Source organism: Hyaena hyaena, unplaced genomic scaffold (genome assembly GCF_003009895.1).
Source record: "Hyaena hyaena isolate Hyena2069 unplaced genomic scaffold, ASM300989v1 scaffold_205, whole genome shotgun sequence".
Taxonomy (NCBI): Eukaryota; Metazoa; Chordata; class Mammalia; order Carnivora; family Hyaenidae; genus Hyaena; species Hyaena hyaena.
This window is the reverse complement of record NW_024080838.1, coordinates 2,582,762-2,598,231: the sequence shown is the minus strand read 5'-3', so window position 1 is coordinate 2,598,231 and position 15,470 is coordinate 2,582,762.

Here is a 15,470-nt window from a genome sequence, read left to right as displayed (position 1 = left end):
TCCACCCGTGGTGGAAAAAGGCAAGTTGGCAAGATGAATTCCTAGAGAAGTTACCATAACTTCCAGAAAAATAGGAGCTGGTTCTCTCTTTATGACTTCGCTGGACAAGACACCTCTCTGTATAGATTATAAGACTCAGATGCAAACTTGAGAGGGGGAGGGCCCACAGTTGAGCCCACTTAAATTAATTACCCGTTAATAGGAAAGACTCACTCAGAATATTTTTTTGCCTATAGGGTTCACAAAGATACCCTTGGGCAACTGTTCTTTAAATCAAATAAAAACAGGCCAACATATTAAAATAATGGTTTCTCTGATGAAGCTTATCAAAGTGCATAGGTATTTTATATGGGAAAGAAAAATGGGCTAGGGAAGAAAAAAAAATTTTTTTCACACCTAACATCAAAATTCCAAAGATTGAAGTATTGGTGAATGGACTTCTTTTTTTTTTTTTTTTTTTAATTTTTTGTAATGTTTTATTTATTTTTGAAAGAGAGAGAGAGACAGCGTGAACAGGGGAGGGCCAGAGAGAGAGGGAGACACAGAATCCGAAGACAGGTTCCAGGCTCTGAGCTAGCCGTCAGCACAGAGCCCGACCTGACGCGGGGCTCGAAGTCATGTTCCGTGAGATCATGACCTGAGCTGAAGTCAGACGCTTAATCAACTGAGCCACACAGGCACCCCAGTAAATGGACTTCTTATCTTTACTGTAAGAACCCTTAATTTTTTAGAATAAGTAAAAGATGTAATTTATTATTTTTTAAGTTCTTTTTTAAGTTTTTTAAAAAATTTATTCTGAGAGAGAGAGAGATAGAAAGCAAGTGGGGGAGGGACATAGAACGAGGGAGACAGAATCCCAAATAGGCTCTGCGATGTCAGCGTAGAGCCCAGTGCGGGTCTCGAATTCATGGACCGTGAGATCATGACCTGAACTGAGATGAAGAGTTGGACGCTTAACTGACCGAGCCACTCAGGCACCCCAAGAAGTAATTTATTCTTTAAAGCAATTTTGTAGAAATGAGACATTTAGGAAATTTCATAATGCATTTTACTGGGTATGAACAAAGGGTGATACAGATATTTTCCAGAACACTACAGAAAACACGTTAAAGCGTCAGCTTATATCCTTTAAAGGAAAAACGTGACATAAATTTGAGCTTCTTTTCCAGATGTTTTAAAATTCCCATGAAACTTTTAAAACGAAACATTTAGTGACGGTACCCAAAAGATACTGAATATATAGTCAGATGCCAGTGGGGGGAAACCTCTATTTTATATATGAAACTTCTTTTCTCATCCTTTTTGTTTTGTTTTCTTTTTTAATGTTTATTTTTGAGAGTTAGAGAGAGAGAGTGAGAGTGTGTGAGCTGGAGAGGGGAGAGAGATGGGGACACAGAATTTGAAGTGAGCTCCTGGCTCGGAGCTGTCAGCACAGCTGCGAGATCATGACCTGAGTCGAAGTTGGACGCTTCGCCAGCTGAGCCGCCCAGGTACCCCTCACATCCATTTTCTATCCTTGTCTGAGGACAGATTCCTTTTGCAAGAGAAAGTGCATTCTCTTTACTTGGAGCTGACATTCATTTAGGAAGCTGCTTCCAGAACCACATCTAGAACCTGATCCGGAATAGTCCTCCGCAAGAGGAAGCCTTTACAGGTCCTGGTACCTCTTCACTGAAAAAGGTCAGACTTTAAAGGGAGGATCACATTGATTTGCCTGGAGTACGATGAAAAATGGTCCCCCCTCCTTTTCTTTAATGTTTATTTATTTTTGAGAGAGAGACAGTGCACATGCACAAGTGGGGAAAGAGCAGAGAGAGAGAGGGAAACACAGAATCTGAAGCAGGCTCTAGGCTCTGAGCTCGAACCTACGAACTATGAGATCATGACCTGGGCTGAAACTGTATGCTTAACCGATTGAGCCACCCAGGTGCCCAAAATGGTCCCTTTTTTTCTGTGTAGTTTGCATAATAACCGGACTCCGGTAAACCCACTGGTACCTGCCTCTGCATATAAGATAAACTTGTACTGAATTCCAAAAGCCAGACTGGGGAGAGTGCCGGGAATCGTCTAGTACAATTTTGCATCCCTGATCATGATCGTCACTAGGCCCTGGCTTTCTGCACTTGCACTCCAACCTTGTAGTTAGGAATATATTCTAGCCTCATAGGAAAAATGCCAAAACCTTCAACCTGACCCAGGACCTACGTCACCATTTCCTAGGTGTCGGGGTCCATTTGTCCTTGAAGGAGCTGGGAATCAGAACAGGTTAGGTTCTTCTGTCCTTGGACCACTGACCTCAAGGGACAGGTCAAGCACTGCCCACCACCCCCTCTCCGGTTCCCATCGCTGTGCAGCTCACACCGGTCCTCAAGGCCCCGAGCCAATGATGACTCAGGTGTGCTCGGCTTCTGCTTTTCCAACCCTTAATTCTGAATCCTTGCCTTTTCTTGATATCTGAGTTTACTGAGTAGTGCCTTCTACAGCCTTTGTGTGCCTGTCTCATCTTTGTAGCTTCTCCCGGATCAGCATCTCTCCAAAACAGTTGGGAAAGTGTTCAGTGCAGAATCAGATGCTCTTTCTTTCAGCTATACTCTGGAGCTCCAGCAGAGGACACACTCTGGAGTCAGAGTCAATCCCTTCTTCTCTAGAGCTGACTTACCCGGCACCATTTTTACTGGGACAAAATGTACTCTCAATGTACACTTTTTTATTTGTGAAAGAGCAAAGAGTAGTGCATCATAAAAGTTTCCTTAGCGTGTATATAGATAATTGCATTATACTCCAGTAGAGAACAATGCAAGATAGGAATGTAGAAAGTGATTTTATGTTTGCTAATTTTCTTAGGAAAACCTGTTATTTCTCATGGAAATTAAAATGTGGAGATTTTCCTCATCAGGGAAATACAAATCAAAACCACACTGAGATACCACCTCACGCCAGTCAGAGTGGCTAAAATGAGCAAATCAGAGAACTCTAGATGCTGGCGAGGATGTGGAGAAACGGGCACCCTCCTGCACTGTTGGTGGGAATGTAAACTGGTACAGCCCCTCTGGAAAACAGTGTGGAGGTTCCTCAGGAAACTAACAATAGAACTCCCCTATGACCCAGCAACAGCACTGCTAGGCATTTACCCAAGGGATACAGAAATGCTGAGGCATAGGAGCACATGTACCCCAGTGTTCATAGCAGCACTCTCCACAATAGCTAAAACATGGAAAGGGCCTAAGTGTCCACCAACAGACGAATGGATCAAGAAGATGTGGTTTATCTATACCATGGAATACTCCATGGCAATGAGAAACAATGAAATCTGGCCATGTGTAGCAACATGGATGGACCTTGAGGGTGTTATGCTGAGCGAAATAAGTCAGGCAGAGAAGGACAAATACCATATGTTTGCACGTATAGGAGGATTAGGAGGAACTTGACGGAGGACCAAGGGGGAGAAGAAGGGCGGAAATGGTGGGGGAAAGGGAGAGAGGCAAACCATGAGAGACTCTTGAATGCTGACAAAAACTGAGGACTGATGGATGTGGGGGGGAGGGGGGATGGGCATGAAGGAGGGCACTTTGGGGATGAGCACTGAGTGTTATGTAGAAACTAATTTGACAATAAACTATTTGTAAAAAAAAAAAAAATGTGGAGATTTTCTGAGAAGCAGGTTTTTCTGACGTCCTCAGTTTCTCTGCTTTCTTCTCTGAACTCATTCTAACGTGGAATTTTAGTCTTTGTTGAAAGGAGATAGAAGATGGTAGAATTTACTTGACTGCCTGTCTGAATCAGTTCTGCGTGGCAGGTTTTGGACCTTTATCCCCAGGAAAGCTATGTCTATTGGTTCAGAAGACATTTATCAATGCCTTGAAAATTCCCTGTTGCCAGATTTTATTGAATTGTGTCAGAAACAAATCTCTGCTTGTTAAGTAAATATTAACTAAATACGTGGCCCTGAATTTATTCCGTGTTTCCTATATCAGATTTTCCCGGATCTGCAGATAGAGTTGTTCAGCTACAATCTTCCAGAGAAAGTCAAGTGTGGCATGGGACATGTGGGAGTGCCCTTTCCTTGTAGTTGAATATAAAGTCAAAGTGAAATCTTCCTCATGATGCACTATTTGAATATTTTTTAGGTATCATGGGGGTGGCTGAATGACCAGAGGCAAATTCAGCGTACTTGTGGAAAAAAACCAAACAACTCTTGACACTTTGGGACATTTAGGGGCTCTAATCATACAAAAAGAACTAGACAGTGCTTCCTTTTTATTTATGTAGGGCAGTGAGCTTTCTACGAATGGTGACTCGGGTGTATATTTTCCAGTTCCTGAAAGGTACATCACCTGCCTTACTAATTTCTTTTTTTGTAAAATGTTTTAATGTTTATTTTTGAGACACGGAGACAGAGCACGAGTGGGGGAGGGGCAGAGAGGGAGGGATACAGAGGCTCTGAAGCAGGCTCCAGGCTCTGAGCTGTCAGCATAGAGCCTGATGCGGGGTTCAAACTCGTGGACCGCAAGATCATGACCTAAGCCGAAGTCAGCCTTTTAAACACCTGAGCCACCCGGGCGCCCCTTGGCTTACTCATTTCCAAAGGCTGAATTTCAGTCTACATGATTATATTAAATCCTATTCAGAAATTGCATTGCTGGTGTGTGCAGTGATGGGTATCTTTGTTTTTAGTTGTCTTGTTTTGAAAAAGACCATCAATACCTGAATGCCTCAGAGTGGAATGCCTGATCCGGGTTCTCTTGAGATTTACATGAAAACTGCCAACTTGACAAGAAGTCCAAATGAGATATTGCACATGATTTTCACAAGCGTGTGAAAGCATTTTGTTAATGAAGATATTCTAATTTTACTGGATGCCTTAGCTCTTCTAGAGTTATGTGATGTAGGGACCATTAACCACCATGAGAATTTTGAGGGAAGAGACAGCTCTAGGAGTTGAAGTGGACAGGAGATATTCCCAGAGGAAATAAGATGTGAGCTGGGTCTGCAAGAGATTGATTAGATTTAGGTAGTATGAGGCCTTACTTTATGACATAGTAAATAGTGTCATCAAACAACACCCTTTATTTAAAGCAGCCTTTAAGCCAACTCTCCCACTGGGGTAAAAAATAAATGCAGTGACCGCTTGCCATGAGTATCTGATATACTGAAAATTTCAATTACTTAGGGCAAATTAAGTGAATACATAGACATTGTAAATTACTGGTTTATTTCATGTAAACTTTTAACAGGATAACTCACTGAAATTAAATGCTATGAGGTGAAATGAAGAAACTGAGCAGCTGAGTTCAAAGTCAAGGTCCTACATCCTGCTTATCAACGTATGATTCCACATGAGACCTGAGTCAGTAGTGAGCTGGGTTCCATACCCCCCTCCCTTCTAAAAATAAGAAATCGTATTAAAGCCAGTAAGAAGGCATGAACTCTGTGTATGATGTTAAGAGAATACTGAACTAGTTCATGTAACTGTTCCCTTTGCTCTTCTAATCAATATTTTACTGCTAAGAAGTAGGGTTTGGGTTTGGTTGAGAGAGAAGGGGTGAGAAGTGAAGGGTGTAGCTGGAGAAAGTTCTTCTGATAAAATTTTCCTGCCTCTGGGCTCGCCCAGAGGAGCTGGATCTACCCCATATACAGGGGCTCCGAATCCCCTGTGGCAGAATCTCTGAGGAAATGCTCAGAGAGGTTCGCCTGTGAAGACCTTGTTGCATGGTCTTCTTCAGTTTTTAGTCAGTAGGGCTCAAGTATCTACCCAAGGCTTTGTGTTCAGATACCTTCTGCAGTGCTCAAAACTGGCTCTCTTCTGCCATTGCTGCCTATTAGAACAACACACAAAGAGTGGAAAAGAATAGCGTGGAAGTGACCAGGGGAGACTTACTTACTTCTCTGCTTGGAATAAGAGAAGGAGCGCAGTAAAGAGGAAAGCTTGAGCAAACATGTGGGGCCATTTGTCAGAGCACAGCAAGGGATCGAAATGTGGTAGAGATCATGAAAGACTGGCCATGGCCAGGAGCCATGAGTTTAAAGAACAGACCTTTAAATATAGAGTGAGTGTGCTCTGGAGTCCGCGAAATGTGAGGCGAGCACGTGACTGAGAGAAGGTGAAGACCAGGCTCTGAGCGAAACTTCGCTCTGGGTCAGTGGACGGGGCACATAACTGAGGGCAAAGAACAGGAAGTACAGGAGTCAGGGCTCTGGCCCTGGTGTGCTGTGAATGCCCCATTAGCACCAGGACAGGGAAGACCCCAGGTCACTAAGAACTGAGTGTACTTTTCTGGGCAGCCTGAGTGCTGAGCCTTGACCAGTTAACACGGACACCGTGTACAGTGGAAATATATAGGTGCCGATTCCACCAGCATGTGTGAATTAGCCATCTCTGCCTCCGCCTTCTGAACTAGGCAGTATATAAATAAATAACACTAAAACAAACAGCAAAAAATCACACTTCTCTTGGCATTGAGGCTTTATGCCAAATGTTTGACAGCCAGATTTATTCATACCAGCTGGAACACAGGATGTGAGGATCCACCTTTCTGTGATCTGTCTCAGATGGTGGCTGCTGAGGCACCACATCAGCTAAGATCAGATCTCAGGTCCCTTGAGCCTCAAACTTCCAGATCAGGAGCTTTTTTTTATTTTTTTAATTTTTGAGACAGAGACAGAGCATGAGTGGGGGAGTGGCAGAGACAGACAGAGAGAGAGAGAGAGAGAGAGAGAGAATCTGAAACAGGCTCCGGGCTCTGAGCTGTCAGCACAGAACCTGATGCGGGGCTCAAACCCACAAACCGTGTGATCATGACCTGAGCCGAAGTCGGATGCTTAACCGACTGAGCCACCCAGGCGCCCCAGGAACTTTTTTTTTTAATGTCTATTTCCGAGAGTGAGAGAGCATGAGCTGGGGGAGGGACAGAGAGATAGGCAGACAGAGGATCTGAAGTGGGCTCCATGCCCACAGCAGAAAACCCAATACCGGGCTTGAACTCATGAGCCCTGAGATCAGGACCTGAGCTGAAGTGGGACACTCAACTGACTGAGCCATCTGGGCACTCCCCAGGTCAGGGTCTTGACCTTTAGAGGTACCTTTCTGGCCAATGAGCAGGCTTGTTGCTTTGCTCTAGCCTGTGGCTGCCACTGGAGGTAGCATTGTCCCTTTGGGACTTTACTGGGGGAAAAATCAATTCATATTATTTCTCCTTGGCCTAGAGCTAAGAGTATCCAAGGGGTTAGATACTGAGTGTAATATGTGTTATGTCAGCTATTTATATTTTTCTTTTTCTGTTTCTTTTTCAATAGCCAGGACCAAAAGGACTTGATTTCTGGTTTTAAGGTATCTGGCTTTGAGGGTGAATAGTGTGATGATGTGGTTCTAGATAGTAACAGATGAGGGTGAAAGGTTGGCAGTTTCCCTGGATTTGATCAATGGCAGGAATTTGATGGCAAATTAAATGTCAGATCAAAGTGTCAGATGATGCCTAGAATCAATACTTACAGGGAAAAGTTTGAGCTTTTAATGATCACATTTGCTCCCAAGGGAAATAATTCTAGCACTGTGTTCAGACATTAGGATAGGAGTACATTAAACTCTGTGTGAGGATGACTTTAAATAAGATCACTTACTACGTTGTTATTGATCAGTACCATATTCTCAAAGAAGGGGCCACAGAATTATCAGAATCCTCTGAAAGACGGCAGAAATACAGAGTCCCAGGCCCCACCCCTGCCTTCTGAACCAGACTGCCTGAGAGTGGGCCATGCAGATCTGCATTTTTATTGAGTTCCTCCGATGATCCTGGGGCATATTACACTCTGAGAACTGCCAGCCTACAGTCTTTGCTCTACCAGGCAGAAGTGTCCCAGACAGAAAATAAGCCATTCCCACCAGCTAAGTGATGTGATGCTGCTGTGGATATGTAGCCTGTGGTGTGTTTTGGGTTGAGTCTGAAAGGCACCTATGAGGTGTTAATTGGCTTTTTTAAGGTCTTTGGATATTCTGTGTCTCCTCTCTGCAGAGGTGGATTAAGTTTGCAAATCAAGATGGCACTGCAGGTATAGGTCACCTCGGGGGGCTGGGGCTGAAGGAGAGGAGAGAAGGCAGTGGTACCATCACTTCCCTTGTGCTCCTTCTCCGTCACCTTCATGGGCTTTTTGCTGCTTTTGTCTGACCGCCCTTTGTGTAGTGGCATTTCTCAAGACTTCGCAGCAAAAGGCTCTCCACATTCTCTAAGAGCATCATCACCTGAAAATACACTGATGCCTCCCAGATCTGGTCCAAACTGTTGCCTCAGCCTCACATCCACATTTCTGCCTGCTTGTTGGACAGAACTACCAGAATCTCCCACAGGGACCTCAAAGGCAGAGGGCCCCGAATCAAACTGACTGTCATCTGTCTTCTGTCCTCCCTTTAAAATGTCTTATTAGCTAAGAGCCTGTGTCAGGACACCGACCACTGGGTTTCCATCCTGGTTACACTGTGTATTCCCATGGACTGTCGCTTAATTGCCCAGTGCCTCATTTTCCTCACCTATAAATTGGGAATAGGGCTGTCCTTATAGGGTAAGTGTACAGATTCAATGCAATAATGCGACATAAAGAACTTAGGTCATTGTCTGACCCAGGGCAGGTATTCAATACCTCTTATCTATTTTCATTATTCATTCCTTTATCAAATATTGATTGAGCTCCTGCTGTATATCAGATACTACTTCTGACTTCTACTTCCCACATGAGACAGTGTCAAAACTCGAAGTGTCCCCATTAAACTATCTTCCCTTCAGGCTAGGGCTAGCATCCCATCCATGTTTTAATCTCAATGCTGGTTTATGAAGGGAGTACTAATTTGCCTAAATTTAACTCTAGAAAACTGTGTCCTCTAAATAATTCACAGTATCTTAAGTAGGGAATGCAGCATCTCTTACAAAGACCAGGAGAAGACCAGTGAGATTAAAAAACATTCTCTGAAACCTACTCTGATCTCAAGAAGGCGAGGTCTAGTTGTTGAACCACAGGAAACTGCCATTTTTGAGCTGACATGAGGCAGAGAATCGGCAATCACAGGGTTTAACCTAATGGTTGGCAGGGTATCTGGCACATGGCAGGTGTCTCTCGAAACAAAAAGAATTCCCAGAACTATATCCCACATGCAGGGAGTATTCTATAATGTACCAGGGAAAATGTATTCGGACATATCTTTATATTATTTTTTAATTTTTTAAATGTTTTATTTATTTACTTTTTTAAAGAAAAAGTGAGCGAGCAGGGGAGGGGCAGAGAGAGAGGGAGACGGAATCCCAAGCAGCCTCCGCACTGTCAGCACAGAGCAAGAAGAGATAAGTCCAGGAAATGTTGAGGAAAACTGGTATATTCTCAGATTCTGTGATAACTAAATTCTGTGTCACACAAAAGATGTCGAAGGTAAAATCTTTAAAAAGCTGTCTAATTCCCAATGATCAACGTATTTAAATTAAAAGCAATTATTTGTGAAGTCTCCTGGATGTGTTTATAATGGAGTTCAAGTTCTTATTGTCTTAAAAAAAAGCAAACACTGAACATTCGGAGGGCGATGTGACCTGCAGGAACATACATCAGAGATGAAACAGAAGTAGAAACAAACACGTTTACTTCCAACAGAAAAGAACCGCCATTTCCAGGAATATCAGGGGAAAGGTGGCAGAGAACTGGGCTCCGATTGTGCAGCCGAAACAAAGAGGGAGTGAGTCTCAGGGTGCGTGTGGGAGGCCAGTGTGCCTGCCGAGTGGCGAGGGAGTCAGCAGCCACTGGCTGACCAGTGACTGACCCAGGCTGTGTGTTCAAAGGAGAGTCTTGGCGTCACAACTTGAAAACCTTTCTTTTGGACAGAGGTGGGTCGCAAGGGGGACGAGGCTGAGAGCTGCATGAGCTGACAGAAGGGAATGATGAATGAGTTGATTTTGATGTGTGAAGGCCCCTGGGAAATCAGACTCCTTCCAACGTTAGGGGTTTCACTTCCCTGGGGAGTGAAGATGTGTAGCCTCCTGGGGGGGGTTGGCTTTCCGTGTTCTGTGCTGAGACTGTTGGTCTTTGGGGAGCGTGTAATCAGGAGGCACCAAGCCTCCTAGCACCTCTGTTTTTCTAAAGGCGTCTCAGTGGCAGGAGCCAGGAGCCAGGAACTGAGCTGTCTAGCCTTCCTCGTGGTCACGTTCTCCCTCATGTCTGAGGGGATGTCTTCCTCATTCCAGGGAATGCGGGGGAGGCTTCTGTTTGGTCAGACTCCTCAGCCCTCTTGTATCCAGTTCTGAGCCCTCATGCTGGGGCACGTGGGAAAGACATGGCCGCTTGTGGCCTCAGAGAAGCACCATGACCATGTAACCCATGTCCATCCACTTTTCTCTCTTTCTGCTTTTCTAACGTAGACATGATGAGGTGGGACAGAGGGAGAACCAACAAAAGCTGCTGGGAAGGGGCCTCTGCTGCTTGGAGGCTTCCTGCCTTGCCTCCCTCTGAGAAGGGAGCCTAGGAGCCATCTTCCCACCAGGGCCGGGAGTTAGCTGCAAAGGATGGAGGGGGAGAGAATTCACAAGACTTTTGCTGATGCAGGCGTCTCACCTCCCTCCATACCAGCTCTCTCTCTCTTCAAACTTGCCCCATCTCTTAGCATATTTGTTTTGCATTATCGTGTGGATGTTATTCCAAATAAAAAGCTGTTATTAAAAGCTGCTGGCAGACCCATTGGGAAATAATTTTTAGTTCCTGTGCTGAGTACCTTTCATTTCTTGATTTCATCCGTTTAGCTAAACTTTACCCTGGGGAGTGTTTTCTGCTCGTGGGGGTTGGAGGCGAGGTTTCCTCTTCGAAAATCCACTTTGGTGGGGAGGTAGAGGAGGAGAAGTCATTGCTTTTATTTTCTCTTTCCTTCCTGCCTCCCTCCTTTCCTTCTTTCTTTTCTCCCTCCAATGAAAACAGACTTCAACATCAAGACATTCTGTGCCTGTGGCCTTTTCATCTTCTCCCAGCCGTTACTTTTGGCTAAATAATCCCAACCCTTTACCCCAGGCTTTCCCTTGCTAACTCTAGAATCTTCTTTAACCCTCCCTAAGCTTTCGCTTCTTCAAATTGGAAGTTTTTCTAGTGCTGAATCACAATGTCAAATTCCGTTTCCAAAAAGAATCCCCTCTGGTTTTCACCTGGGGATGGGGCAGGAGGAATGGGAGGGGGGTGACGATGGGGAACGACGGGCAGAGGTGGGTGGGCACGAGGGCTCTTCGCCTCCCCGGAGCCCTTGGCCCTGACTCTCTATCCTGGTCACCAGTGCATCCGTATCAGTGAGTCATGACCCTCCTCATCTGCTTCCTGAAGATCATACTGAATAGATACCGAGGCTTTCTTTATTCTTCGACTTCCATTTCTAGAGGATGCTTGCAAAGTGTTCATTTTTCAGGAAAAGGAAGTGGTAGAATTAAAGTTCTGGGTTGTTATCACTAATGGAGATGGAAATTAAATGTTCAGTCTCAAGACATACAGAGCGATTGCCCTATTATGGGTGATCTGAAAGGTTTCAACATTGCTAGTTGTTATTTTCATCAGGGGCTCCCCTCCTCCCCTTAGTGCTTCTCTGACTTTGGACCTGGCATTCTCTTCCTTGCGCCAGACTCTTTCATTAAGCAGCTGCCCATCTGGGCTGAGCCTGTTGGACATCTTGCTCTGGCCCCAGCTGGGATGGTGTCACTCCTAGGCCACTGTGTTCTAGGACCGATGTGTGGGATGTGTACGGGAGAGAAGGCTCAGCTGGGTGCAAGAGAGAAGGTTCCAAGTCTCCTGGGGATTGGTGGGTAGTGGGTATCCGTGAATTCTGTTACGGTCAGCCTCTTCAGAAACCAGGAAGGGGCCTCTGTGTGTGTGTGTGTGTGTGTGTGTGTGTGTGTGTGTGTGCGTGTGTGTGTTTAGATGGATATTAAACTCTGTGGAGAAGAGACCGTAAGCATCCTACAAATTATATACCTGGAGAATAATATTTTGCTTTCAGAGATTTCCGAGTCCCCTGGATATAGTAAACCGTAAACCACTAAAATAGCCCAAACCTTAAAAACGCATAGATTGAAATAATCTGCCAGACTTGGAGTGACCGAATCAAGTCCCAGCAATAACTGAAAATTACAGGCTTATGTGAGTCTCAAAGATAGCCTTTGGGAGTGTGCAGACAGAGGTCTCATTGTCTGCAAGGACCCTGCTGCTTCAGGGGTCCCCCGGGCCATCCTCTTTTGATTTTACAGACTTCTTTTTTGTCACACAACAGTCCCTGCCCCATTCACCCCAGGATCGAGCCCTCACAATTACAGTGAATTTTGTGGGGAAGCCCTCAAAAGGCTTTTTCTTATCAAAGCAACAAGCGACACAGTCGTTCTATCTCAAGCCCCTGCTTTTGCTTCCCTCCGACCAATGCTGAGGAGAGCTAACTATTCATGGGGGCTGCCTAATGGTTTGGCTGCGAGCGGCTTCTGGGAATGCAGACTATAATGGTGGAGAGAGAGAGAGAGAGAGAGAGAGAGAGGCCACTACCAGGTTGTCTTTCTTTCCTGGGAACTTCTTTTCTGAAGCAATTGAATGAGACCTTTGCAGGCGAGGGTGGTGGCCTCTCCTTCAGAATGCCTGGCCTGTTTCCCAGTGTGAAACATTCCCCAAATATGCAAGTTTGCAAGCCTCCCGGGCGGCAGCCACTGGGGAGTGCTGGCGTTCCACCGGGGTGCAGGGGCGGGGGCACGGGGCTCCAGCCCCTCCGGCAGCCCCTGCGCTCGCCAGATGCCAGGAAGGCCCAGCCCCTGGTTACATCGTCTAGGGAAAGAATCTGTCCAACAGCCTGGCTGTGACAAGACCTTGAAGCCTCTCTCTCTCTCTCTCTCTCTCTCTCTCTCTCTCTCTAAATCCCCTCCTTCATTCAAATCCAATCCTATAAAAAGGCTTTTGTTGAAGGAGCAGCCATGACATCTTGGTGCACGTCTGTGTCACTGCTCTCAGTCTTTCCAAAGATGGACAGAAAGAGCATCGTTAGTTGAATTCCCGAGCAAACAGGTCTGAAAAGTCACTTGGAGGGACTAGAGGTAAACGACGGCGTCACATGGCATTTGTTGTGTCTGCAAGTGAGGAAGCCAACGAGGAAGGGAGCTTCTCCTGGATGGTAAGAAGCCCTCAGCCAGGGAGCGCCTGGCCAGCAGTGTCCTTGCTGTGTGTCTGGGGAAGGACCTGCTTGAGCAGGCGAAGCTCGCGCTGCACTGGGCTGTGGTTGTTTAGATGTGGATTTGGAAGCTGCGGTTAGCAGAGTTGGGCACTGTGTAGATCCCTTAGGCAAGAAAGGGGCTCTGATTCCTTTACGATCTCTTGGGGAGGAAGCCACTTGTGTATACCTTGCTCAAGCCTCCCTTTGTGGGTTCCTACAGGATAGAGCCGGGACCACTGTCCAACCGTGGCACTGTCTTCCTGCGGGCGGCTTTGTGTGTCTGAAATCGTCACCTCAAAACTTGATCAAGGAAATGACCATTCATTTCTCCTTGGTCTTAAGCGTTTGCTTAATTTCATCTCAACTTTGTGCCTTTGAACCTCCCAGTCTTTGTTTCAAGGAGGCGACTGATGAAAGGACCTAGAAAGGGGGTGGTTTTCTGGGTTTCACTGATTGTCATTTTATCATTTGCTTATTCAATTTGATGTTCTTTTGCTTTAGCGTTAAGTGCATATGGCTCTCCAAAGCAAAAACAACCAAGCCAAAAAACCAATGCCCAACAAATTATAGATTTTGGCATTCGTTATAAACATTCTTTCCCATGGCTTAAATTATTTTTCTTGAAGCCCAGTCCTTCACCTGCTCAAACCATGTGCCATTATTCTGTTTTGGGGTTTCTTCATTTTCAGGCACTTCAAGTAAAATGCCACACACTTTTTTTTCCATCCTCTTTTTTTGTGTGGGTACTCGACCACCTTTGGCTTTTTTTTTTTTTTTTGCTTTTTGCCAGTAATCTGTGAATGCTTTCTGGCTTCTTGATTCTTGTAGCACATCCCCGCCATGACTTTGGCTTTTCCCCTAGCCCTCTCTTGGTATTTATTGTCTGCGTGCCTGTTTTTCCACATCCTGCTTCCAGTTACCACCCCCACAGGGCGGTGTAGCTGGGGGCTATACAGCCAGGCGCCCCGCATCCAGGTCCTCACTCCAACGCTTCCCAGGTGCGTGACCTGGAGCTAGTTAGTGCTCCTTTGCAGACTTCCTTGTCCTCTGCAGTAAAAGGGGACAATCACAGTACCTCTGTCGTAGAGCGCTCCAGGCGATTAAATGAGTTAGTACTGGTGAGGTGTTTAGAACCGTGACTGACATCATTATTGTTTAGCTTGGGCTTCCTCCATTTCTACTGTAGGGGTTATTGGGGAATATTAGTTCTTGGGAAAGAAGACAATGGAGGAGAATGGGTCTGATGATGTGATGGTGGTACTTCAGCCTGTTGTTTCTATAGTACTTCTGGTCCTTCCTGATATAAAGGAAGAAAAGCCTGGCACTCCCTCGACTGGTTTCTTGACATACAATTCACAGGTCATACAGTTCATCCATTTAAAGCTTACTGTTCAGCAGTTTTGGGTGTATTATTCATTTTGTTTCAGTTTGGGTAAAACATATGTAAAACACAAAATTTTCCAGCTTAGCCATTTTTAAATGTACAGTTCAGTGGCACTAGTCACTTTTTATAATGTTGCGCGACATCACCTCTATTTCCGAAGCTTTTTCATCACCCCAAAGAGAAACTCTGTGCCTATTAAGTAGTAACTCCCCATTCCTTCTCCCCCAACTTCTGGTAGCCTCTGATCGATTCTCTGACTCTCTGAATTAACCTATTCTAGCTATTTCATGTAAGTGGAATCATACAGTATTTGTCCTTTTGTGTCTAGCTTACTTCATTCAGCATACTTATTTCAAGGTTCATCCATGTTGTTGCACACATTGGTACTCCGTTCCTTTTTATGCCCAAGTAATATTCCATTGCATGGACGTACCATTTTTTGTTTGTCCAGTCATCCACAGGTGAACATTTGGGTCGTCTCCACCTTTTGGTTCTTGTAATACTGCTGCAGTGGACACTGGCATACAACTATCTGTTCGAGTCCCTGCTTCCAATCTACCTAGGAATGGAATCGCTGGATTGTACAGTAATTCTATTTTAGCTTTTAAAAGAACTGCCCAGCTATTTTTCTGGAAAGCGGTTGCTTTTTGGTCATTCTCTATTCTTGTATTCCTCTCCTTTGGTGTTTATTTCCCCCAGATTTTACTCCATTCTGTCTTGTCACCCAAGTTTCCTTACACTTCCCAAGCAGGAGACATATTCTTGTCTACCCTCCAACCACGTGTCTCCCCTCCATGTGTCTGGGGGAACACCACTCTTTTCTCTTCCTTATCAGCTAGTAGAGCATAAATCGCCTACTGTGGCCACACATCCACCTGGTCACTTTTTGCGTAATTAATC